We start from the raw sequence: 25,802 nt of genomic DNA, 5'->3' as shown, positions 1-25,802 counted from the left end.
CAGAAGCCCAAGTAGCTGGGCAGGCTAGGAATGCGCTTGTTCGGCAGGCCCAGCTTGGGGGGGTCTCATGCCACTGCGCATCCGTCCACCCTATGAGCCGCATCTGCCTGGCGGGGGTGGAGGGGGCAGGGTGTCCCACATCTGCTCCCCACATTGCCCATCTCGGCCCCTGCTGCTGCCCAAGAGGAAGAGGCAGTCCAGCCCGAGAGGCAAGAACAGAGAAAAGGAGAAGGAGTGACTCCTGGGGGAGCGGGGCCAGAGACGGTCCGGAGCAAGAACATAGGGCAAGGGTGGGTTCCACATTGCAGCAACCAAAGGATAGATCTGAGAAGATAGGCTGAGGGAAGGCAAAGGAGGCAGAGAAGGAGAAAATGGAGAGTAAGGAGGTAGCCAATGAGTTGCCCAGGGGCCCGGCAGAAAGAGCAGGGAGACCATGTGAGAATTGTTTCCCCCTGGAAACAAGGAATGAAAGAGAAAGGCCAGGAGTGGGAAGCAAGACAAAAAGCAAGGAAAAACCGTGCGGGGGTTTGGAAACTCCAGTTTTGCTTCTTGTGCCCTTGTGCCTTGGCGAGCGGGACTGCCCCATAAACCTTGGGATTAACAGCTCTGTTTTCCTGGGCTGGCCGGAACCTAATGGAAGCTACCTGGCTGGCTGCAGGCCCTGGCCACGCCCCAGCCCCAGGCCCAGGGGCTCCCTCAGAAATGACTTTATTTGCAAATTTACAGCTGGGGAGCCATACAGGAACTAGGGACCAGGACGGTGCCCCACCCCCCGCCCCGGTCCTCCGGGAAACCAAGTCATACCTCCTGCAACCAAGCCTTCCCTGCACGTTACCCCCAGCCTCCACCACAGAGCACCCACATGGGGATGGCCCCATTTTATCTGTGGGAACCGTTCAGAAGGGCAGAGGGAGCCCCGTGTCCCTGGAGAGCCCTTTGGTGGGGATCCTGTGGAAGGGTCTCCAGATTCCAAGAGTAGGTCACCTTTCTGGCCTCGGAGTCCCTTCTGGGATTCTGCAACCCCACGGTCCTCAGCCCACAGGGCCAGCCACGGTGGCTTGGCCGACTCCAGCAACCACCGGTTCTAGCCCCTTTCTCCTCCTCGCTGTGGCCTGAGGCGGAGGCAAGCTGGCAGGTAGGAGGTGCGATTACCCTCATTTCAGAAATGGCTTAGAGAGGCAGAGGGAGAGAGGAAGTGTGCTGTTCAGGATCACACAGCAAGTCAGGCGCAGGAACCAAGATGTTTGAGGGGAGAAATGAGTAATCAGGGATTTGCCTTGCAAAAGGACAGAAGGAGTGGGTGAGCTAGCCAGGGAATGTGTATGTGTGGTGACGCACTGCGGGGGCCAGCAAGGGCTCCCTACACAGACACAGAGGCAGAAGAGGTAGGAGCTGGTAGAAAGAGGCAGGCCCTGAGGCTGGGAGGAGGCCCAGGGCACAGCGCTGTTCACAGAGGAGGATCGCAGGGCAGACTGGTGGGGGCAGGCAGCAGCCAGTCTGCACCAGCAGGGCTAGATCCAACTAGCCACAGTCTCCTTGTCCCGTGAGGGGGAAGCGGGCCTGAGAAAAGGGGGGAGGTGTGGGACTGCACAGCTTTCCCCACAGGAGTGCTCATGAGCACGCGCGCGCACACACACAGACTCAACCATGAGTATCTAGGCTAGTCTAGCCTGACTTGGCTCAACACAGGAAGGTAGTTTCTAGAGAGATGCCTGGGTGGCTCATTCAGTTAAACGTCTGCCTTCAGCTCAGATCATGATTCCAAGGTCCTGGGATTAAGTCCCACATCTGGCTCCTGGTTTAGCAGGGAGTCTCCTTCTCCCTCTGCCTGCTGCTCCCCCTGCTTGTACTCTCTCTCTCTCTCTCTCTCTGACAAATAAATAAGTAAAATCTTTAAAAAAAAAAAAGATGTTTTCTAGAAATGCAGCATTAAACCTGGAAGGATCCAGGGAGGCCTTCACATATATGGAGGCACCATGAAGGCCTTTGATGGGTAAGAGACGTGAGGTAGGTGAAGGGGTTTCCCACGGTCACACTGAGAGCTCAGGGGGGGCTTGGAGGACCCAGGACCAGAGTCTGCCTCTCCTATAGCTGGGGGGAGTGAGGGGCTCCAGGACTAAGTAAGAGGCCACCAAGATGAGAGGAGGCGGGGCCAGCAGGGTGGTGAGGGAGGGCACTAGGATTACTCACATTTATTAAGCGTTTACTATATGCCAGACCTGTGCCATATAAACCTCTCAGGATGTGCATCGGCCCCTTGAATTCTTGCACACATCTTGTGAGGTAGAAATTAGAGTTAGCCCCATTGTTACTGACAAGGAAGCGAGGCTCAAAGAGGTGAAGGGAATCATAGCTAGTAAGTAGAAGATCCAAGTTTGTCAGAGCTCAAGTTCAGGGCTTCTGCCGTACTTGGGGCCCTGGACCCTCATGATGGCCAGGAGTGGGAGGCACTATGGATGGGCGGGGTCAGTGGGCCAGCTCCTGATCAGTGCCACCTGCATTTAGGGGGGAGAGTCTGGGTACCATCTTTCCTGCAGTCCTCTCCTGGAAGAAGGGCCCCTTGCTGGCCAGGGCTGCCCACCAGATTGTGAGGACAGGGAGCTGTCATTCCTTCTTCTCCAGAACAAAGATCTCTGACCTCACCCACAGCATGGATGCATATGGACTCCTGGGGAGGTCCAGAGATGTGGGAAACACTGCACCGAACCCCCAGGTGGGCCCGACTCCAGCCTTCCCCTTTTAGCTCTGCTGAGTGACACAGTACAAGCCCCTTCCCTGCCCCGGGCCTCAGTGCCCCCATCTGGCCCACGCGGGGTGCGGCTAGGTCGTCTGCAGCCTCTGGCAGCTCTGAGTGTCTAGGAATCTATGACATAAGCACATGGAAAGAGAACTGACAGTCTCAGGCAGGCCATGCCAAGCGCCAGATGAGGAGGGCCACAGCTCCCCAGTGTGGACTTGGTGCTCACAGGAGGCGAGGTCATGATGAGTAGGGTAGCCAGTGAGGACAGATGGGCTTTCCTTCACTCTTTCCAATAAGCGAGCATGTGCTAAGCACCTACTATATGCCAGGCACTCTGCTGGATGCTAGTGATGTAACAGGGAGCGCTTCTCCTCCAGCAACCGTACCCACCGGCCACATCAACTGCATTACCTTGGGGAGCAGTGGCGTGACAGACAGGACTGCCCTTCCTGTTACAGTCATCAAGTCTCTGTCTCTCTCTTCCTCCTCCTCCTCCTCCCCTCTCTCTTGAGCTTTGTCTTTTCACTTTTCTCTCTGTCTTTCCCCCCTCCCCTATTCGTAGCTCTGTCTGCCCTCCCCTTCTTGAGTCTCACTAATGATGGGAAGGGGGGTTGGGAATTCCCACTTGAGCTCCCCTGCCAGCCCAGATGAAGACATTTGGAAACCAAGGGAAGGATCATATCAGATAAGAAGACTGGCCAAGCCCTGGCCTGGCAGCCGTGGCCCCAGGGTCATGGGGAGGGGCACCTATGGCTATAAGCCCCAATCAATGGGAGACAGATTCAATGCTAGAACTCCTCTCCCCTCCCCAGTTGAAAGGTATGGTTGGCTTATGGCAGGGAAGACAGATCCCCAGGGAAGGCTGATGAGCACAGAGTGGGGGACTGGGACCAGGGAAATGGCTTTTGGACAGATGCCACCTGTTAGTTTCATGCCTGGAATTCCAATGGGGACTGGAGTTGAGGTGTCTGAGATGAGATGAAAAGAGAGGCCTGGGAATGGAATCCATCAGCTGACCTGGATTCGAGGCCTCACATATGTGACCTTGGCTGGGCCTCTGTTCCTTCAAGTGTGACTAGAGATAATGCCAGTCACTCAGAGTGAGACCTAAGTGATCCAACCTAAGTGATAGTGCTTTACAAATGAGAAGGATGGCTGATCCCTTCCAGAGGCCAAGGACAGCAGGCCACAGTGCTAGGGAACGGGGTCAGACTTCAGGCGGGACTTCGGGGGGCGGGGGGAGGGTAGAACTGGGAGGAGAACATTGGGAGGGTTCAGAGTGAGAAGAGAAGAGTGCAGTGGAGGAGGGTCGGTGTGGGCACTGAAGTGGGGAGGGCCTGTGCCGTCGCCACTAACAGGCTGGCAGGGGCATCTGGTCCTACGGGCGGGAGCAGGGCGTGATTCATTTTGCAGTCCTGCCCGGCACACCTCGATGCGTGCAAAGACAGTGTGTTGGTGGTGGCAAGAGTGCGTACTTTTGAGTCAGAGAACCCAGAGCTCAAATCTCGGTTCGGTCCCTCCATAGCTGGGTGGCCTTGGACAAGTCAGTCATCCTCAGAGCCCTCACTTCCTTCATCTGTACAATTGGGCCCCTCAGGCCTTGCTTGTCAGGTTTGCATGCTTCCTGGCAGGTGTCAAACGCATGAGTTTTCAAGTGCTTAATCTCTGTACCTAGGCCTCAGTTTCCCACTTATCCCAGAATAGAGGTTGGACAAATTGGTGTATCTGGTCCCATCCAGCCCTAACGTGCAGAAACAAGCTTCAGTTATCATCTGTGTTTTCTTCCCGGGTTCAGTGAGTCAGTCACCAGCAAGAACTTGATTGGGTGGGTGTTCTCTTAGGTGCTGGGGAATGGGGAAGGAGGGTGTTGCTGGAGCCACAGGATGGAGGGCCCTGGGGCCCTGGCCCTTAGAAACAAGGCTGCCAGCCTGCTCTCTCCCAGAGCCCAGGACAGCCCCTGAACGTGCCCAGGTGCCTCTGCTAAAGACTCCATTGGCAGAGTAAGACTGGAGGGGGATCTGGGGCTGGGGCTCGGGAGCCTGGCTACAGCAGCTGGAAGCAGAGAAGCCCCACTTGCTCAAGCCCATGTGTTTCTCTTCCTCAGGAAGCACAAAGAAAGACTTAAAGGATTTAGACCTCAGGGGAAAAAAGAGAAGAGAATTAGAACCCAAATCCACATCTGGCCTGACAGTATGCACACCGAAGGGTGGGGGGCTGGGGTTGGGGGGGGCGGGGAAAGCAGCTGGTTGCTCCCTGCGAGCTGCCTTTGTGGTGACATCACTGACAACAGAGGCATCCACGTGGGGCAGGACTGACCACCCCCATCTGGATCCGCCCAGAATGAGGAAGGAGAGAGGATGGGGCTTCTGAAGGAAGCCACAGTTCCTGCTTGGACTCAGCGGGGAACCGCTCAGGGCTTCATTCTCCAAAGCTACAAAACAGGGCCAGTCCTGCTCCCTTGCATGCAGAGTGATCCTGTGATTAAGGCTGTCTGCAGAGGAAGGTGTGAGGCAGACACACGTGCCACCCCTTGGAGTGGATGCTCTCTGCACGTTGATATTCCCAGCATTAGCATCGCTGAGCCTGCTCCCGGGGGGCCAAAGGCAGACAGTCCCTCCATGGTCCCTTCAGCGATTCAGAGGCATTTCTGACCCAGACCGGCAGAATCAGCATTGGCCGGGCCCTCACATCTTGCCCTACAGGGGAAGGGACTGGTCAGGGTCACCAATGAACGGAAGTAGTGACGGGAATTGCCCTTGGGTCTCCTGCCTCCCAGTCGGGCATGGAACATTTTCCCCTCCCCTCATTGCCTCCTGAAAAGCACAAGGAAACGGAGTCCTCAGAAATAAAGAAATAAAGGAAAACAGTGTGGAGGTCCCTTAAAAAGTTAAAAATTGAGCTACCCTATGACCCAGCCATTGCACTACTGGGTGTTTACCCCAAAGGTACAGACGTAGTGAAGAGAAGGGCCATATGCACCCCAATGTTCATAGCAGCACTGTCCACAATAGCTAAATCGTGGGAGGAGCCGAGATGCCCTTCAACAGATGACTGGATTAAGAAGTTGTGGTCCATATATACAATGGAATATTACTCAGCCATCAGAAAGAATGATTTCTCAACATTTGCTGCAACATGGACGGCACTGGAGGAGATTATGCTAAGTGAAATAAGTTAAGCAGAGAAAGACAATTATCATATGATTTCTCTCATCTATGGAACATAAGAACTAGGAAGATCAGTAGGGGAAGAAAGGGATAAAGAAAGGGGGGTAATCAGAAGGGGGAGTGAAGCATGGGAGACTATGGACTCTGAGAAACAAACTGAGGGCTTCAGAGGGGAGGGGGGCGGGGTAATGGGATAGACTGGTGATGGGTAGTAAGGAGGGCATGTACTGCATGGTGCACTGGGTGTTATACGCAACTAATGAAGCATCGAACCTTGCATCAGAAACCAGGGATGTACTGTATGGTGACTAACATAATGTAATAAAAAAACATTAAAAAAAAAAGAACAGATTTCAAGGTTTAACCCTCCAAAAAAAAAAAAAAAAAGAAAGGAGAACTGGGCCTTTAACTGGGGAAGGGGCGGTGCGGGTCTCAGTCCTCAAGCTTACAGCGTCTATCACTACCTCAGCCTGCATTTATACTCCAGCCCCTAGAGCCTCAGAACCACCCGGACTGGGGTTGCCAGAGAAAACACAGGACACCTAGTTAACTTCGTGTTTGAGATAAACAATGAATATTTTTTTTAAGTATATGTCCCAAATATTGCATGGGACATACTTGTACTAAATTGTTTTTAAAAAGTGTTGTGTCTCCAAAACTTAGATTGTAATCGGATGTCCTGTATTTTTATTTGTGAAATTTGACAACCCTTCTGGTGTCAAGCCACCTTAAGGAATAGGAGGAGATGGCTGCTTTAGGGTAGGAACTTCCCTCTTTCTAATCCCCAGGCCTCAGCTGATCAGCTGGAACAGCTCACTGGCTGAGAGAACATGTCTAATTGGGCTGCTCACCGATTGGCACCACCCTCTCCCTTCGTCCTCCTGGGCATGGTGCTGCCCTAGTGAGCTGAGCCTGGTAATGGACAGGAACTCCTTCATGTGGAACAGCACGGGTCCACGGGCACTCCGTGGGCCCTTTGCCGACACCTCAGCTGACCCACCTCATGGTGAGGTCTTTGGCGTTGAGGGACTCTGAAGGGAGGCCCTGCCTCTCAGGTTGGCCTCCGTGGGGAGGTCTAAAGAGGGCTTGGGTGGCCACCCTCCAATCCTTCACTGATGAATTTGGAAAGTATGGGGTGGGCATGGAGGCTGGGGGGTGGGCAGACTGTGGAGGCAGGCAAGAGACAGGGTGCAAAGTCTCAACCCTCTGCTTGGAGACCAAGGAAACTGGGCAAGAAGATTCTAGTATGTGAGGGAAAGAGAAGAAGGCTGAGCCCAGGACCTGAAGGAAAACTCAAGGCTACATTCCCCAAAGCGAACACTTACTGTAAGACATTCTGTGGAAAAAGTCCTTTGAGGTCAATTTCTTTGGGAGACACAATAGAGTGACACACAGAAACACACACAGCGGCAGTGATTTGCTTGTATGGCAGCGTCGTGAAGGTTCTGAGAACTCCTGCAGTAAAACAAACAAACAAAAAACTACTTACATTGGCTTAACTTGGCATTTTCCATATTTATTTGACATCGAATCTTCTTTTATCATAATGTCTCTGACCCTTCCTTGGCACTCATGCTTTCTGGGACACATTCACATACAAGACATTCTGTGGGCCGTGCCTCTGTTAGGACAGCGGCCACCTCAGAGTAGCCAGGTTCTCTGGGTCCAGGAGGCCGAACCTGCTGGATCCCATCATCCTGCCCCAGTGCCCAGGTCCCAGCTCAGCCCTGTGCCCCTTCCCAGCCTTCACAAGAACATTTTTTCTCAGGCTTTGTTTGTACTCATGACAATTCGTGTCTATGTGCACATGTTCATATGTGTATCTATGCATAGGTTCATGTGGAGACGAGACACCAATGGCATGCCTATGAGTGTGGGCTAATCCTGGGAGCCCAAGAATGTCAAAGTTGCGGGGCGGGGGGGCGGGGCGGGGGGAAGAGAGAGAGGGAGAGGTTTTGATAGATTTTCTTTCCTGGTCCCCACCTTGGGTAACTCTAAATTCTCCCACCATTCCAGCCACCAAAAAAACATTCTAGAAGTCAGCTAGTGACAAAGTCCATGCTAGTCACACCATCTGCCAAGCTTATGGGCTGGTGCCTGTAGGATTATGGAGAAAAGTCTCCAGAGTGCATAGCCCATACCCAAGAAGGAAAGCATAGCAGAGAGGAGCAGAGGCTGAAATGTGGGCCCCACTATTTGGGAGGATTCTAGACCTGGCAGCCAAGCCTCAAGTGTTAGTTCCATGAGGGCAGGGACTGTATGTGTCTTATGTCTGCGTTCCTAGTGCCTAACACAAGGCCCATCATGTAATCTGTGTGCGTGTGTGTGTGTGTGTGTGCACATGTGCATGAGCATGTGCACGCATACTCATGTAAGGGCACACAGGTAACAAATGTTTATTGAGCGTTTACTGTATGCCAGGCATTGTCCTAAGAACTTTACATGTAATAACTTATTGAATCCTCACAACCACCCTCTGAGGCAAGTAGTATCATTATACCCATTTTACAAATGTCTACACTGAGGTACCAGGGAGTGCATAACTCACCCCGGGTCACACAGCAGGGTTCGACCCAGCCGGTCTGACTCCAGAGCTCACTCTCTAAACCACTATTCCATACTTGGTGGATCGATGAATAGTTAGTTGTTGGATGAATGTATGAAGGCACACATGAATGAATGACTGAAAGAAGTATCCAGTAATGGTGGCCCACAGCCTTTGGCCAGCTTGATGTCCTGCCAGAAGCAATGTAACACAGGGAGCCTGCCCTGCCCGCCACCCACACCAATGTCACCTCTGTCCTCCCTCCTTCCTTCCACCCAGGCTTTTGCCATATTTTCCTGCCCCCCTCCTCCCCCACTACTCTTCCCTGGCTCCTCCCCAGCCCATCAGCTCCTTGGGTCGCCCGCTTGCCAAAGTCCCTGTCCTCTGCCTTGCGTGTGTGTCTGCTTGCGTGTGCACCACAAAATCCACAAGTTGTAAAACAAAGCAGGGAGCTGCCTCGCTCACTCGCTGTGCTGCGCCTTTGAAGTCTCCTTCCTGGCAGCTGCAGGACACTGAGCCACCCCCCNGGGCCCCCCCCCCCCCCCGCAGGCTTGGGTCCCAGAGAGCGGGTGCCAGTTGAGAAATTCCATACACAAAAGGCCCAGGCCAACAGGAACATAGGTGGGTGGAAACCCAGCACACAGAAAACCTGGTAGGGAGGGCCGGCCTGCGGGATGGACCTGGGGGTCTCTCACTCGGCAGCTTCGTATCTGGGTGGTGTGGTCTTGAGGGACTAGCTGCTGACATGACTCATGAATAATAACATCCGCCCCTCACATTAGTATAGCAATCGAGGGCTGACCAAGTACTTCTGCACCCATTTGCCTAATCAGTCTGTGCTATGGCATAGTTGGTAAAAGCTTTGGGGTAATGATGCCTGCATTTGAATCCTGCTCCTGCTGCTGGGACAGAGGGAAATTCACTCATACCCTCAGAAGCTAAGTGTCTGCATCTTTAAAAGGAGGGTAAGAATAACAATGCCTGGGGGGAGCCTGGGGGTCTCAATCAGTTAGTTAAGCAGCTGTCTTTGTATCAGATCTTGATCGTAGGGTCCTGAGATCAGTCTGAGTAGGGCTCCCTGCTATGCGGGGAGCCTGCTTCTCCCTCTCCCTGCCCCCCACTTGTGCGCGTGTGCGCTCTCTCTCTCTGTCAAATAAATAAATAAAATCTTAAAAAAAAAAAAAAGAAAGAATAACGATGCCTGGCTCATAATGTTGCCGTGGGAGTAAATGAGCCAGTCCGTGTATCACACTTAGAGTGGTGGCTGCCGTGCAGACATATACCATTTATTGAATTTGTACTGCGTGCTAGATATCATGCTAAGCTCTTTTATTCATGCAGCCTTTTCAACAAATTCCATGAAGTAGAAGAGGAAGCCGAAGCTTATGAAGGAGAAATGACCTGCCCGGAGTAATAGAAGAAGCAGTCAAGTTGGGATTTGAACCCAGGTATGTCTGTCACCACAGCCCCTCCCTGCTCCTCGGAAAAACTGAAATTCAAAATATGGTGTGTGTCTGTGTTTGGGACCAGGCTAGTTCGGTTCCAGACCTTTTCAGAACTTGTGCAGCGTTGCCTTTGTCCCCCGGGTGCGACAGACCCAGGCAGCTCCCATCTCCTCAAGCTCCCTGAGCGCGAGCCTTCCTATCTTTTGCTGTCCTGTCTGAATGGCACGGGGGGGGGGGGGTTGTTCTTCAAGGACAAGGGGGGGAGTTTGAAGCTGGGCTCTGAGCAGAGGGACTGTGTCCCATGTGTCCCTGGAATACAAGGCCAGCGGGAGACAGGCACACTTGCCTGCCTGCAGATACTGGTTATGCCTGGTCCGTGTCACCACTGACCAGGTCTCCTTTGTGCCATGGGTGTTTTTCCCATGACATGTGTTGGCACCCGATCCCCAGGAAGTGGGCCTCTACTCTCCATTCCTGGCTGAAGTACCAGGTGCCCTTGACTCATATCACAGAGGCTGAGGAAGTTGGTCTTAAAGGGGAAGGCTATGGAAACCAGGGGAAAAGGAAGAAGCAAAGGGGGCTCCCTGGCCCCTAACCCTTGTTCCCATGGCCCCGGCTCCTCCTCCTCCTCCCTGCACCTCTCAGCATGCGCCAGCCCTACCCAGAGCCTGCCAACTGAGCTGAACGCCATTGTCCCCACCAAAAGCCTGGAGAGCAGGAGTCCCTGTGCTGCTGCTCCCTGAGGTCCTTCCACATGCTGGGCCACAATTGATTTTCAGCCTTCTGGCAGGAGACCTTCTCAAAGGAGCAGGAAACACTGAGTGAGCCCTAAGTCGGCACTGGGGGGGGCCGACACAGGCGCTTTGGTTTCCCTGATTTAATCCTCATGGCTCTGCAAGGCAGGTATTCTTATCAACACGTTACCGACAAAACAGCTGAGGTTCAGAGAGGCAAGGGACTCGCCGAGGGTCCCGCGGACAATAAGTGGTATCTCCAGTGTGGGACTCCGGACTGGCTCCCAATCACACGGGCACATCCACAGTGCACTGGTTCCCGGTGGGATGGGGAACCCGGCCAACTTCAGCTCTGCAGGGCTTGAGGAATGAGGCACAACAGACTCTAGGATTTGTACGGGAGGTGAGGTTTTATTCCCCTACGTGTGCACTTAAAAAAAAAAGATGACTCATTCCATGAAAGTGTTTAGGAAACGTATTCCCTGTCTTCCCTGCCTCCTTCGACAGAGCATAATCAAGCTCTTTCTAAAGCTTTGGGGACATCATCATTAAGCCCCCATCATTATAGCCCTGGACCGTCGTGATCTCCTCAGGCCTGTTTCCCCTGCGCGAAATGGCCCCAGTTTGTTTGCGATCTTTGAGAGCTCTCGTACCTGGTTGGGTTGTTTTGTATTTTACTAGTTTTGCTGCCTACTCCCCTGCTGTCAGGCCGTCAGCTCTCACTTCTTGACACTTTTAGTGTGCCTGCTTCCAGCAGCCCCTCTGCCCTCCTTTTGATTTACTGCTTCTAATTTGCTGTGGGCTTGGGAACCAGATAACCGAGCTTGTTCAAGTAAACAGGAGGGGAAATGCTACAGAGGGCCCTCCTGCGGGCAGCCAGCCTGCGCTTTAGCCTGGACAGACAAGGGCCCAAGGAGCAGGCCCCAGTGCTCTGTCCTAAAGCCCATGGCCCCCACATCCGTACTGTCGGGGCCTCTTCATCTTGACTTGTAACAGAGGTGACCTCCAGACAGGGGTGAGTCTGAGTCCAGCCCTTCCTTAGCCCTAAACGGACCGGTCTCCCTGACGCTGTCCCTGGCCACACCATAGTCATGCAGAGCGGTGGAGTTAGGGGATGGAGGGCCGCCCTTGCCTAGAGGGAGAGGAATGGGCAGGGGGGCCTCTAGAGATCTCCGGCGTTCCTCCTTTTCCTGCCTGGTCTCCAGAGGCCCTGCAGAGAATTCGGGGCTAGGGAGGTTCCCTCTCTCTTCCTCCGCCCCAGTGCTGCCAGGAGGGCAGGAGGACTCATTGCAATGCTCATCGCAGCCTGGAGGCCCACCAGAGGCCTCTGAGCCTGGTTCGGCTGGGCCCATCGCTGCCTACACCCAGGCCTAGTCCCTCCTGCTCTTATGGTTGTCCCCCCGCCCCCAACTCTGGCAGGAAATGGGCTGAGCTGAGCTGGCCTGGCTGGCCACCTCGGCAGTGCAAGGGCCCCGCTTCTCCCCAGGCCTGGGGGAGGGAGGCGCCACTGAGGGGGAAGCGCTGAGGCAGATTTAGGGCTTGGGTGGAGTTTGAAGCCCCCAAAAGCCATTTTTCAACCTGAAAACTGAACCAAGCTGGTCTGGAATTGTGGCTGGAGGATAAATGTGGACCCCATGGTGTCATTTTATGGTCAATTTTCAGAGTGTAACTGCACTTTAAGCACTAACGCTGAGTAGCAGGAAAAAACTTCTTAACCGTAAGATCTATTAAGAGCGCAGAGCTGGCTCCCAGGGGCGAGGTGGGAATGCATAGACGTGATGCATTGGAAACAGGTCTAGCCCAGGCGCTAGGGAATAGCCCAGCCCAAGCTGGGCTGCTGGGGGGGCGGCCAGGACTGGAAGGGTGAGAGGGTGCCTCCAGCTCCTCGGGCCCTGACAGTGGTGGCTGTGGAGGTCTCTAGTCTCCTTTCCCAGGGGCCCGAGGCCTGAACCCCACCCTCTCCGGGGTTGGCCGCTCCAAACAGGACCGGGGAAAGGAGCCCCTGGTGCAGCAGCCAGCCTGGAGGGCCAGGGCAAGGCGGGAGGGCCAGGGCTGCTGAGCCGGGCAGGACTGATCCCTCTGTCTCCCTGGTTGTCTTGTTCCATGTCAATCTCCAGCCTAAGCGAGCTTTTCAACCAGACAAGGCCAGCCCCCAGGGAAATGGGATGAGAGGCCAGGGAAGGTCTAGGTTATTTGGGGTTAAATACCTACAGGGGAAAGCGGAGTCTGGGGAGGCTGGGGGGAGGGGGAAGGGTACAGAGACGAGACCAGGAGGGCAGATAGCAGACGGAAGGGCGGGCTGGGGGCGAAGTGATCGAGGAGGTTCCTTTCAGCTGGAAAAATCTCTGTCTCCAAGGGATGCGGGAGCGAGGAGGAAAACTGAGTGCTAGAGAGGACCTCCAACCAACCGGAGGCAAGTCTCCCCATCTTAGGTCTCAGGACCGTGGTCTGCCCGTTGAAACACCTGTCAAGAGCCCATCTTTGGCGAAGATGCAGGGCTCAGGCTGGCGAGCATGGGCACCAGAGATCACCCATCAGGGGAAGGACAAAAAGTGAGGCTCAGGCCTGGCAGTGAAGAAATCTCAGCTGAGCCAAGATTTGCTGTGTGATCTTAGGCAAGTCTCTTTCCCTCTCTGTGCTGAAATGCACTCTTTTATAGCCCAGAGTGTGACAGGAGGGCCAGCACTGGCATTTGAACCTGATCAGTTCCTTTTACCCTCAGAGGATAGGTTTCTTGCCAGGTAGGACATTCCAGGATTTCTTGGTCTGGTGTGCTCTGGGACAGGATTTCCTGGCGGTTAAAAATAGAAATACAGAGAAAGAAACACACACACACACACACACACACACTCACTCACTCACTTACTAGGTGCCAGGGAATATTGTAAGAGCTTTTTATAAATAGTAACTCACTTAATTTTCACAACAGCTCTGCAAGGTGAGTACTAATGTCTCCATTTTACAGATGAGGAAACTGAGGCACAGAGAGATGAACAGACAGACTCAAGCACCAAACCGGCTTTAAAATGAAAGACACTTGCTCAGCCCCCTTTTTGGTTCCTTTCTCTAGATGGGTGACCCCGCCTCCCTCACCCCCTTTTGGGGCTTTGGGGCTTCATTCTCTCTCATGGCTTTCACACACCGGGCTGGGGCTGGGTGAGGGCTCCCCTGCCGGAGCCAGCTGGCCTCCTTGAGGTGCCCTTCACCTCCCTGTACTCCCTCCACTCCCTCCCCTCCTTTCTCAGGGAGCTGAGCCAGGCTCAGGTTTCTCCATTTCCAGGCTAAGCCTCCTGCCTTGGGCTGGGCTCACTGAGGAGATCTTGCTGACCTTGCACTTTCCATCCACCCTGGGGCTCTGGGCTCTGAATGGACATATGAAGAGTACCGCATGGACTGACGAAAGGCTGGCCTCTTGCCCTTGGCCCCTTGTTTGAGAGAAAGCACCCCCAGTGCCACTGAGCAGGCCTGACTAGGCCCCTACGGGTCTCTCTGAGCAGATCTGGGGCAGAAGCATTGCTGAGGGCTCTTGGAAGAATCAAGGCTGAGGGATAGGTAAAGTGTCCTTCTGGTTGTATGTGCAAACTGCCTCTCAGAATCATAATGCAGTACTAATTCTGCCTAGCATCGGCCTCATTTCCTCTTCAAGCTCTGTCTTTAGGAATCATAACATTGCATTGTGTTACAGCTGGAGAGGCTCTTAGAAATCACCAGCACCAAGACCTTTTGGTTCTAGATGGGAAGCCTGAAGCCCAGAGAGAGCAAGGATGTACTCAAAGTTGCACAGCAAGACGGCCAGGGAAGCAAAGTGTAACCTACGGTTCCTGAATCTTCCAGGTGACTGCCTTTTCCAGCTCAGCTCCCTGCCAGGCCTCTGGGGTCAGCTGTGTGCTACCCTCTTTGGGGTGGCCCTGCTTGGGTCCCCACCCCTCACCATGCACCTGATGCCCTCATACACACATGCACCCTGCCCTAGAGAGGCAGGCACTTGGGAGTGAAGTGGGAGGCACCCAGAAGCCCAGACGAAAGGCAGAGACCAGGCTGGCAGAGACTAAAACTGTGCCACTGGGCTGGGAGGGGGCATTTGGAGGCATGAGCCTGCCCTGGTATTTTCCTGCCCTTAGGTCTCATGCCGACCCGTGTGAGCTCCCCTTGAAAAAAATACAGACTGAGGGGAAACCTCCGGGCTCACTGTTTTGGTCTCTGCCGATGCTTGAAGGTCTTGGAGGTCTCCAGCAAAGTCACTGACCCAGCCCCTGGGTTCTCCGTCACACCTATCTCCTTTAGGAGCCCGGAGTCCAATCTGGTGCCCCCTCCCATCTGATTTTCCAGACCGCCAGGGCTACCCCGGCGAGCTGAGCACTGTGGCCACAAGGGGGCACTAGCGCTCCATGGCTACGGTGGGCTCCTAGGCATGTTTCCTCCGGGCTTGGGGTGGGGGCAGCAGGAGTTTGTGTTGGGCTCCCCCACTCCTGGCACCCTCCCATTTCCTCTTGGAAGTCTCCCTAATCCTCTTATGCTGAGGGTCACATCCCCGGGACCAGCGACGAGGTGTTTCATTTCAATTGGCCCCCACTGTCCCTGGGGGAGCTCCATGAAACGTGGGGAGGGAAGACCCCTTGGCCACAGCCCTCTTCTCTGTCCCTCCGCAGGCCCAGCTTCCTTGCTGCTCTCTTCGGCTTTCCTCTTTTTTGGGGTGTCTCTCCTACCTGCTCACCCTCCATTCCTTTCCTGGCCTCACTTCTTGCTTCTCATAGCCCTTGCTCCAAATCTCCTCTTCTGGAGTCTGTCTTTTCCTTTCTCCCTTATCAACTTTCACTCCCTCCTTCTCCTCTCCCCTGGCCCTCTTCCTCTCTCTTCCCTTCTTCCCTGGCCTCCCCTCTTCCTTCTCCTCTTTCTCTCCCCTCCCTTTTGCCCTTGCTCCCCAGTGCCCACAGGCTGGGCCAGTGGAGTGGGCCTCGGCCCCTGCCCTGGCCTTCACAGGCTGAGACAGGGAGTCAGGTAGGGGATGTCAGTCGCCGCTGGAATCTGGGAGTGGAGGAGGCTCTGGGTCAGAAACTCTTTTCAGTTCACTTAGCAAATGCAGCCTCTGGGAGTGGGGCTGGGGGTGAGGGGTGGAGATTTAGAATCCAGAGACTGGGGCCTGGTCTCAGCTCTGGCCTTGACTGGCTGTGTGGCCTTTCCCATTTGCTCCCTGGGCTTCATTTTGCCCCCGAAGACAATGCGCGCTAGATCTCTGAGGACTCTCCCAGCTTGAATTTTATTTGTATTTATTTTTTTAGCAGTGGCTCTCAACCCCAGGGGGCCTTGAGCACTATTTCTTCCAGATCCGCCTTCCCAGATTTGTCCTCATCATTCCCCTTTAGAACGCTAGGGACCATTGGTGTGACAGACAGGGCCAGGCCAGTGTCTGTGTGCTGCACTGGGAGAAGGCTGCGGTTGGATGTGGGCCATAATGTCAGCGTGCTGAGGAATCTGTCTGGCGTATTTACTCACTGACTTTGGGGGCCCCGGGTAGCTCTTGGGGCAGATAACTGGAGAAAGTCAGTGCTGGAATAAGCCTGGAGGGGAGAGGTAAGTCAAACATCAATGATGGACCCCACAGAGAGCCCACTCCCTCCCGATCTCTACCCCTGAGATACAACCCAAGGCCCATGGCCTGCCTTCTATGTCTCAGCTTTCAGAAGAATACAACCCCTGCCTATGTCATAAATAAAGAAGCCAAGGTCCAAAGAGGGGCAAAGACTTGCCCAGGTACATGCAGGAAGGTGGTAGCAAGGTGAGGCTGGGCCCCAAGGCTCCCGCCTCCCAGACGTGGGCATTCAGGGGCTCTGAAGATGTGGGCAGGACCATGCATTGGGTAGCTGAAGTGAAGGGAGAGATGCATGTCCTCACCCACATGCATGGCAAAGCTGGGGCCGGGGTTTGAGGCGGGTGTGGGTAGGGATGGTTGACTGCTCTCACCTCTTGTGATGGGCACACACTAATCCCAGGAGTAAGGCAGACATGGGGCTGCTGGCGGTCCCCACCACAGCTGGAGGGTAGCACCCCCACCTGACAGTGTGATTTATCACATTCTCCCTTTCTCCCCTCAGCCCCCACCTTCTTGCAGACCCCAGAGAGGGCCCAGCCTGACTTAGAGGCGATTCACCTGTTTTTGATTTGAGACTCAGGTGGACTTTTCTTTCTTCTCATCAAAGAAGTGGTGAGGGGAAGGCAGGGCCCCATCCATCACCCCAGCCTCTCAGCAGCCTTGGGGAGGGGGAGTAGAGGGGGAAGGAAAAGGCCCAGGGATCTTGCAGTCTCTTTAATTCCCAATGGGAGCCTCCCAGACAGCCAGGCAGGCCATCACTGGCCCAGACATTCAGATGCTCGGGAGAGACCACCTAGAGGTTCCTCTGTTGGTACTCTGGATCTCTGGAGGTCCTGTGGTCAAGTTTTCTTTTCCATCTCCTGCTTCCTGGGTGATGAGGGTGGTGTCTGGAAGGGGTTTGGGCCCCAAACAAAAGAAGAACAAAGATTTAGCACCCAGGGAAAGAGGGAGAGGGAGAGGGGAGAGACTTCACTTGGTTCTTACACCTACTCTGTGCCCAGCGCTGTTCAACATGTGATCCATGCCATTTGACCCTCCCCGTGCTCTCCCATCCTCCAGATAAGGAAACTAACGCTCAGAGAAGCAACGTGATAGATCCAAGGTCAAATCACAAGGGGGTCAGTAATGGGGGCCAGATTCCAGGTAAGGGCTGTTTGGCTCCACAGAGAAGGCAGAGGAGGGAGGTAAGGTGTCTGGATGCTGGCCCAGACATGAAAGAGATGAGTTGTAGCACCAGCGTCAACCTCACCCCCAGTTCGTGTGTGCTTGCAGCTCGGGGCCACTGCTAACTCACATAGAGTCTTTGTGCAATTAGAAAAAGGCACCCCTTCGCCATGATGTGCGATCCTCTTCCTCCTTCTCCCCTTCCCCTTGAATGTTATCATCGCTGTCATCACTGCCATCTTCCCCGGCATCCTCATGATACTACAATTACCAATAACAAGGGCTCCATTGCAGCTCAATCTGTTTGGAATTCTTTCCCTGAAGCAACCCATTTTCTCCCTGCTGGACTCTTTCCTCCTCATTACACCCTTCTGGGTTTCCAGCTCACAGAAGCCCATTCCCTAGGGAAATGTGTGTGTGTGTGTGTGTGTGTGTGTGTGTGTGTGTGTGTGGCCTGGCCAGCCAGGCCATGGCCCCTGGGTGGCCTGGAGAGACCTGTAAGAGATAGGGGAGCAGGGACGCTGCATGGGCTCAGGTATGCTGGCTTAACTGTTGTGTGGCCTTGGGAAAGCTGTTCATCTCTCTGGATCCAACAGCCCGTCTTCGATCTCAAAGGGCAGGGTGTAGGGTGGACAGTATCTGTGGTCATTTCCAGCCTGACCTATTGGGGTGCTGGAATCTCAGAGTCCTAGTCCCCTCCGTGTACCAAGCACTGAGAATAAAGCACCCCGTGGGTCCTGCTCTGGGGCTTCCAGGCACGCTAGGGTGGGTGGGGGGCATGGAAAGCAAGTCCTGACTTTGCTGCTTCCGAAGTATATGACCTGGGAAAAATTACTTCACATCTCTGAGTTGCAGTTTCTGCAACTGAGCGATGAAGATGATTGTACCTCCAAGGAAAGGCCGCCGTCCCGAGTCACTAATATAATACACGGGACTGTGAGCTGAACAGCGATAGGTTTTCTTCATTCATTCAACCAACGTTCCTTGAGTATGTCTTAAGGGAGGGCACAGGGTAGTGTAGGAAGAGCATAGGCTCTGAAACCAGACTGCCTGGGTTCAAAACACGGTTCTGCCTTTTATTATCTGTGTGACTCTGGTCAAGTGACTTCCCCTCTCTGTGCTCTAGTTACCCTATCTCTAAAATGAGGCACCTACTTTATAGAGCTGTTGGAGGAATTACGGGAGTTACTCTGTAAAGTATTTACCACCTGGCACACTGTGGGGGCTCATTAAGCGTCAGGACACCATTCTAAATCCTGGGGTGCAGCGGCCATAATATAGACAAGGTCCCCGCCTGCATGGAACAGTCAGTAAATGTCAGTTCCTTTCTCTCTTCCTATTGTTCTCCCCTGTGAGGGGGATAAAGAAGTGTCTTGGGCAGCGCAAGCTAAGAACCATCCTTTGCTTCTTCCCCTCCAAGAACCAGCCAGCAAATATTACACAAATATTCACACACGCAGTGAAGCTCCATTGAGAACTTTGTGCAGCTCTGTTAGATTCTGAGGCTGTAGAGATGAATATGACTCAGCAGCGCTCATTCACTGCAAGTGCTCCGTCTATGAGAGTGGGGGGGAGGGAGGGAGAGTGCGCGGCGGTGGTTTTTCTGAGGGCCATGAGGGAAGGCTTTTTAGAGCAGGTAGTGTGTGTTCCTGAGAACATTCCAGACAGAAGGGAGAGCGCAAGCAAGAGCATGGAGGTGCTGAGAGAATGACCGCTAGTCCAGTGTGGCTGGGGCATCAGTGGGTAGGGGGGTAGGCTTTGTGCCTTCTAAAGCACTATTTATAAGACATGTCCCCTTAGCCTGGGGCTCTGCTTGGCGCTCTCCACGCTCTCCACGCTCTCCACGTGTCCTCTCACCACAGGGGCTGGGATACCTACCTGCATTTCATGCAGGAGGAAACAGTCTCTGAGTGCTGAAGGGACATGCTCAGGGCCACCCACCTAGCAAATGCAGAAGTGCTGTAGGCCCCCAAGTCTGTCCATGTCTCTCAACACTTCTCTGCTGGCTGTATACAGCAAATCAGCCTGATACCGATTTGCTCCAACTAGCTCTGTGTGTGTTGGGGGGCGGAGTGGGGTAGGTGCTGAGGAGCGGGATGCTTGAGGGTTGAGGGCACACCGCAATAAGCCCATGCCTCCCTGGCCTGTTGCGGGGATACCTGGGCAGAAGGAAGTAGCAAGGCCTACTTTATCTTGCCTCTCCTCACCCGGGAACTCACCATAAGGAAGGCTGAGCTTCTCTCACCAGCCACTCCCCCCTCACACACACCCCGCAGGCCCGCACACACGCACGCGTGCACACACACACACACACACACACACACACACGACCATCCTCCCCTGCTCCTAAAAATATCAAACCCGTGGAGCTGCAAGGGAAATGAATGTTTGGCAGCAGAGCAAGTGGCCTAGGAGTGGTGTCAGGCTCCGTAAATATTTACCCGCTGGATTAGAGCAGAAGTTGGAAACATTAGGCAGCTGAAAATGACTGTTTTAATAGCATGGCTGATAAATCCAAACTTGGGGGGTTTGTTTGGAAGTCTCAGCTTCTGGGAATCTCAGCACGTAAACTATGGGCCTGGGGTGGCCAGGACCAGAACAGAGGGGTGCGAGTGTGTGCTGGTGGGTGGGTCTGCCCGGAGGAGAGGGCAGCGAGGCCAGAGAAGGCCCTGCACCTTAGGCTACAGCCATCTGGAAGGTGCAGCATTAATTCATCTCCTCATTCGTTCATCCATTCATTAGACTCAGAGGAATGACAAGCAAACATTTATTGGATACTAACCATGTGCCAAGAGGGAGGGGAGGCTTGGCCTTTCAGTCCCACATTTAATGTTTACTGTAACCCTGAGTGGTAGTAAGTACTATTTTCATCCTATAAAAGCTAAGGAAAAGCAAGTCTCAGAGTGGGAAGGTGCCTTGCCCAACGAAACCAGCTAGGAAAAACCAGAACAGGGCTTTAGGCCCAGGTGTCTCTGACTCCAAAACCATGTTCTTTTTACCACGTGGGATGTGAAGTAGACACTCAGTACATTCCTAAGAAACTGAGGGGCTGGGAAATACAAAAATGAATCTGACATAGCTTCTCCCGCAGAGGGCTCCCAGTCTAGAAGGGATCTAAGATGTATATCCAGACTATTACAGTTCCAGGGAGAAAGTGGTTCATGCCTTAAAAGAGGGACAGATTAAGTGCTGTTGGGGTTCTGAGGAAGTTTCTTTCAGCTTAGGGGGCAGAGAGGAGGGAAGTGTCATGGTGAGGAGGACCAGGACAGCTCCCATAGGAAGCTGGCGGTCAAGCTGGGCCTTCACTGGTGGGTAGGATTTGCATAACTGAAAGTAAGAAGAGTGGGTGTTCCAGGCAGTGGGAGCAGCATGAGTGAAGGCATGGAGGAGGAATATTGAGTTTGGTTGAACCAGAGAGTATATAAAGACAAGGAGTGGGAAATAAGTTCCAGAAGGTAGATGGGAGGACTTTGTGCCTCCAAACTGTAACCCTTCGGAGGTGAAGGAAACAACGGTCCCAGCTCTCAGACCACAGCTGGACTCTTCACTTTAACCTTCTGCCTTTAGGAAAAAGCAAAGAGAACAGTTTCCCTGTAACAATCTCAGTTCAACTCATCCCCTGGTGAGGCAAAGCCCTTGAGCGTCACCCCACTCCGGTGCATGAGCAGTTTCATTCCCCTTCCACACAGCTTGCCTTGTGGCCTCTTCCAGCTTAAGCCAGCCCCCCATTCCATCCTGAGGCCAAGAGTCTGGCACCCCATGGCTAGGGGTGATGACTGGGTGGCCCTGAGAGGGCCACAAACTCAGTTGGTGACAGGAGAGTAAAGCTGGTTCAGGCGTGTGGGCACTCCGGGATCTGAGGAGAAAGGAGCACCGTGGGAAGGGCGTGATGGGCAGCTGGGTCCCCTGAACACGGGGGTGGGGAAAGGAGACAGGGGCGGGTGGGGAGAAGAAAGCACGGTTTTGGTGACTGATAGGTCTGGATACAAATCCTGCTTCTGACGTGTGACCTTGGGAAAGTCACTTTACTTTTCTGAACCTCGGTTTCTGTCACACGGAAACCACATTTGTTACCTAGGGGTAGTGACACCTACATGGAGCCATTACATGAGATTTCAATGAGATGATGCAGGGAAAGCACCCAGCATGCTGCTTGACACATTGGAAGCACTCAGCGAATGTCAACCACATCGTCACAAATAAATGAATGCTTGGTGTGCCTCAACAAGGAAGGATTTGATATATAAAGGAAAACTTCCAGAGAGCAGAGTTAATTTCTGAAATGCCATCCCTTGAGGGCTTAGAATGGGGAGCTGCTGCCCCGCTAAGACAAGAGAAGGATCCCAAGAGCCTGCAGGTTTCCTCGTCCTGTCTAAACTGTCAATTTCACAATTCAGTGGGGAAAAAAAATCGATTTTAGGGTTGGGGAATTGGGGTGTCAGGACTTCTAATTTCTGCCACAGGGTCCCAAGTTCAGGCCCAGCCTGTGTTCTCACTCCACTCTTCCTCCTCTACCCTTTCCCAGGTCCTTCCTGGGGCTGTCCTGCCAAATGGGAATAAACAGGCCTGCACTACATTCTGTGGGGTGGGAGAGACTGAGGGAATGTCAACAAAGAGGAAGTGACAGGCAGGGCTGTGTGCAGGGAGCAGGGGGAGGGGGCCCCAGCCAGCCCAGGGAAAGGTGTGACTGAAATGGAAGAAGCTGTTCCTTGGGGCTCTGTCCTCCGCAGTCCCCAGCAAGAACAGGGGAGGGAGGGGAAGCGGGCCCAGAGGGGCTTGAGGCCATCCCCAAATTTGGTAATTTGGCCTCTCTGTGTGGTTTTCCTGCTCCAGAAAATGTTAATTTATTACAATTTGAAAAATGATTGAACCAGGGCTGGGGACTCAGCAGCTGGTGCAAGGGAGAGAGAAATCTCTTTTTGTTCTGCAGGGAATTGGGCTGCAGCCCCCACCCCCACCCTGCTCCCTTGCTGGGCCATCCTTCTCCCAGAGTGTCGAATGTCGAATGTCGAAAAGGCTCCTCCCAGGAGCGGCATGCCTTCCTCAGGGGCTGAACTGGCCGGCATTTATCAAAAGCCTGGAAGCTTCTGAGGGAAAGAGGTGTGCAGGGAGGTATGTGAGCCAGCCTGGCTGGGGGTGGGGCTCCGATGATTCTCAGCAGCCTCTGGGGTCACTGTGGGGGCTGCAGCTGAGTGCCTGAGCTAGGAAGGGAGATGTGGAGTGGGGCTGATGTTTGTCAGCAGTGGGGAAGCCTCCTGTCCTCTTCCTGGGTCCTATCAAGCTATGTCCCACCTGCCTGGCTGTCCCCCTCACCTCTATTGTTCAGCCAGACAAAAGATGATTATGGAAAAACAGCATGCACCAAGCAGGCAGGCTTGGCAAATCAACAAATTTTGAAATCTGCTGCTGCTGCCAGGCTGGGCCCGACTGGGCCCAGGACCCTGGTTCTCATTCCGCACCCAGCCAGCAGCATGGAGCACCATCCGCCGTGCCTCCTGGGGACAGTTCCATTTCCGGTCTCCAGGGGCATGGACTTGCATTCTGGGGTGCGTCTGCCCCACATAGGATTGCTCCAGCATGGCCGCCTCCTCCCAGCCATCATGGCCATCCTCGCCACACCTGCTGCTCCCCACCTTCCTTTACTCCTTCACTCATTAGCAAGCTCTGTTGATGCCCACTATGTGCAGGCCACTGGGGGAGGTACTCGGACACCAAGGTAAGTGAGGCACAGGCCCTGCCCCAAAGGAGGTGGGTTCTAGAAGGGGAAACAGATATATACGGAGAGAAGAGGGAACAGTGCCTTCAGAGGGGTATGGACAACTCAGAGCACTACCTTCGTCACCCTCTCACTCCCTGTTTTCATCTGCATCAGCCTCCCATCTACCTCCTTCACCTTCCCCTCCACCTCCACCTCTCCCCCAGCACCACTTCTCCTGTCTCCCCTCCTCTTCCTCTTCCTATCTCCTTATGCTGCACCCACCAGCATCAACCCCAGCACCATAATCCTCATCATTGTCACACCCATCAGCACTATTTTCAATTCCTCATCCCTGCAAATCTACTCCCTGCCCTCTGGGAATTTATAGCCTGAAAACTGACAAGCCAACAGGGCACCGTTATTAAGACACAAAAATAAAAGCCCTCGCAAGAAAGTGTAGGAAAGTATTTACACCATAGTCTTCAGTTCAAACAACCGATTGTGGGCTCATGGAATCTCTCACATCTGGTTGGAGCTTTGCAACAAGATTCACATTGGTCTCTGGCCTACAAAAATGTACTTCATCCTGACTCTCTTCCCAGTGGGTCAGCATTAGCCCTTCTGGAGGCTGGGAGCCAGTAAGCCAAAGAAATCCAGCCTGGGGACTAAGAGTGGTGTCTGTTTGCATTTCAGCTGGAACCTGCCAGCAGCTAACCAGTTTGGAATTCTCAGCATTCCTGCTGGGCCTGGGCTCAGCTCAGGTACCATCCATCCTGGCCTGGCGCACAGGAGACAAGAGGGCTCAGGAGCTCCAGAGCTCCAGGCCAAGCTCCCCTTTGCTAAATCACAGTGCCTCACTGGGGTTTCCGGAGGAGAATGGCAGGTGTCCAGGAAAGTCAGGGTTAAGGTTGGAAGTTTTTCAGCACCAAGAAGGAGAGGCTGCCTCGGGGCCAGCCGTGGCTGTGCGGTCAGGTGAGAACTGAACGAAGATTTTTAAGTACACATGCGGTCACCTCCACCTCTGTATGGTACTTTGCAGTTCATAAAGTACTCTGTGCCTCTCATCTCTTAGGAGCCTCGCTGGCCACCATTTGAGGTAGGGAGCATGGGCAAGGACTCCTAGTTTCCACTTTACAGATGAGCAAACTGAAGCCCAGAGAGGGCACAACAAGCGATTGTGGTGGAGTGTCAGGCTCCCCCTGCAAGCCCAAGGCTGCCTTCCTTGGAGGCAGAAATTCCTAGACAAGTAAGGAGAGGCTTGACTGTGACGCTGTCCAGGACTTCCGTGTGCCACTGAGAAGGGTGGAAAGTGGGATGGCCTTGCTGGCCTCTCCCAAGTCTCCCAGTGTGTTGTGAAGAACATCTGCAGAATTCAGCCAGGCTCTCAGTTTGTTCTCTTTTTGCTAGGGAGGAGGGGTTGTGAGGAGAGGGTTCTCACTAACCAAGTGGCTGAGGGAGGACCCTTCCGTCACTGGCACCAGGATGCTCCCACGCCTAAGGCAGAGCCCTCCCAGCTGAAGAACCTCTCCTTGCCCTGGGCCGGGTGGGCCAGGCGTGTTCCTATTACCCCACCCTTCCTCTTTTGAGTCTCCAGGTCTGCTTGGGCTCTCCTGCTTGGATGCCTTCCCCGCTGCCCTGTGCCAGCTCGCTTCTTGTTACTCCTGTTGAACCTGAGAGTGCCCGCTCCATACCTCCCACAAGGAGCTAATGCTCCAACCCAGTGGTTTTCCAAGTAGGTTTACAGACAGGCAACGTCAGCAGCCCCTGAGACCTTATTAGCCATGCAAACTCTAGGCTCAGCCCCATACCTTCTGAATCTGAGACACTGGGGTAGGACCTAGCAATCTGTGCTTTAACAAGCTCTGCTGGTAATTTTGCTGTATGCTAGAGTTTCAGATTCAGTAGTGTTAATGGGGCAATGGACTTAAGCCAACTGGGATTCAAATGTGTAACCCAGGTCAGATCAGTACACCTCCTTAATCCTCAGTTTCCTCATCTGCAAAATGGGGATCACAATGCCTATCTCCCTGAAAATCACGTTGATTTTGATTCAATATAAGGAAAGGAAGAGTTGGTGGACAATTAGAACTGAAGCTCCTGGTCCCAGAGTTACTCAAGGGGAGGCCAGGTGAGTACACTATACAGTAAGTGTATGGTGCGTTTAGCTGGGAATCCTGTATGGACTGGGTTTCTGGTTGGAACTCAGAGTGTCCGCTGTATGTCCACTTCCTTGGGGACCCCTGCCAACTCTATCATGTGTCACATATTTCAACCCTCTGTGGTTTGGACTGGCTGTTTCTTCCACCTGGAATTACTTACCTTAAGGGCCTATGCAAATCATTCTTTCCCCGGGAAGCTTTCTGAATCAGTTAGGAATTGCATTCAATTGTAGGAACTGAAATCTCCCCAAAGTCTAGCTTAAACACATGAGAGTTTATAGTTTCACATGCGAGAATCCTGAAGGTAGGCAGTTCAAGGATGGCACAGTGACACCACGAAGTCATCAAGGGCCTCAGCTCCTTCTGGATTTCTGCAGTAACATCCTACCGCCAGCTTCTCAAGGTCCCATGAGGGATCAAGATGGCTGCCAGAGCTTCAGTCATCACATCACCATTTTAACAGAAAAGGGCCAGGGCACATCCTAGCTGAGTTTGCTTTCTTTTAAATAGTTTCTTCAGAAGTCCCACATGAGGTTTCGTTTCATATTTAATTGGTTAGA

This window comes from Ailuropoda melanoleuca, chromosome X (genome assembly GCF_002007445.2).
Source record: "Ailuropoda melanoleuca isolate Jingjing chromosome X, ASM200744v2, whole genome shotgun sequence".
NCBI classification, from domain to species: Eukaryota; Metazoa; Chordata; class Mammalia; order Carnivora; family Ursidae; genus Ailuropoda; species Ailuropoda melanoleuca.
This window is presented reverse-complemented; position numbering follows the sequence as displayed.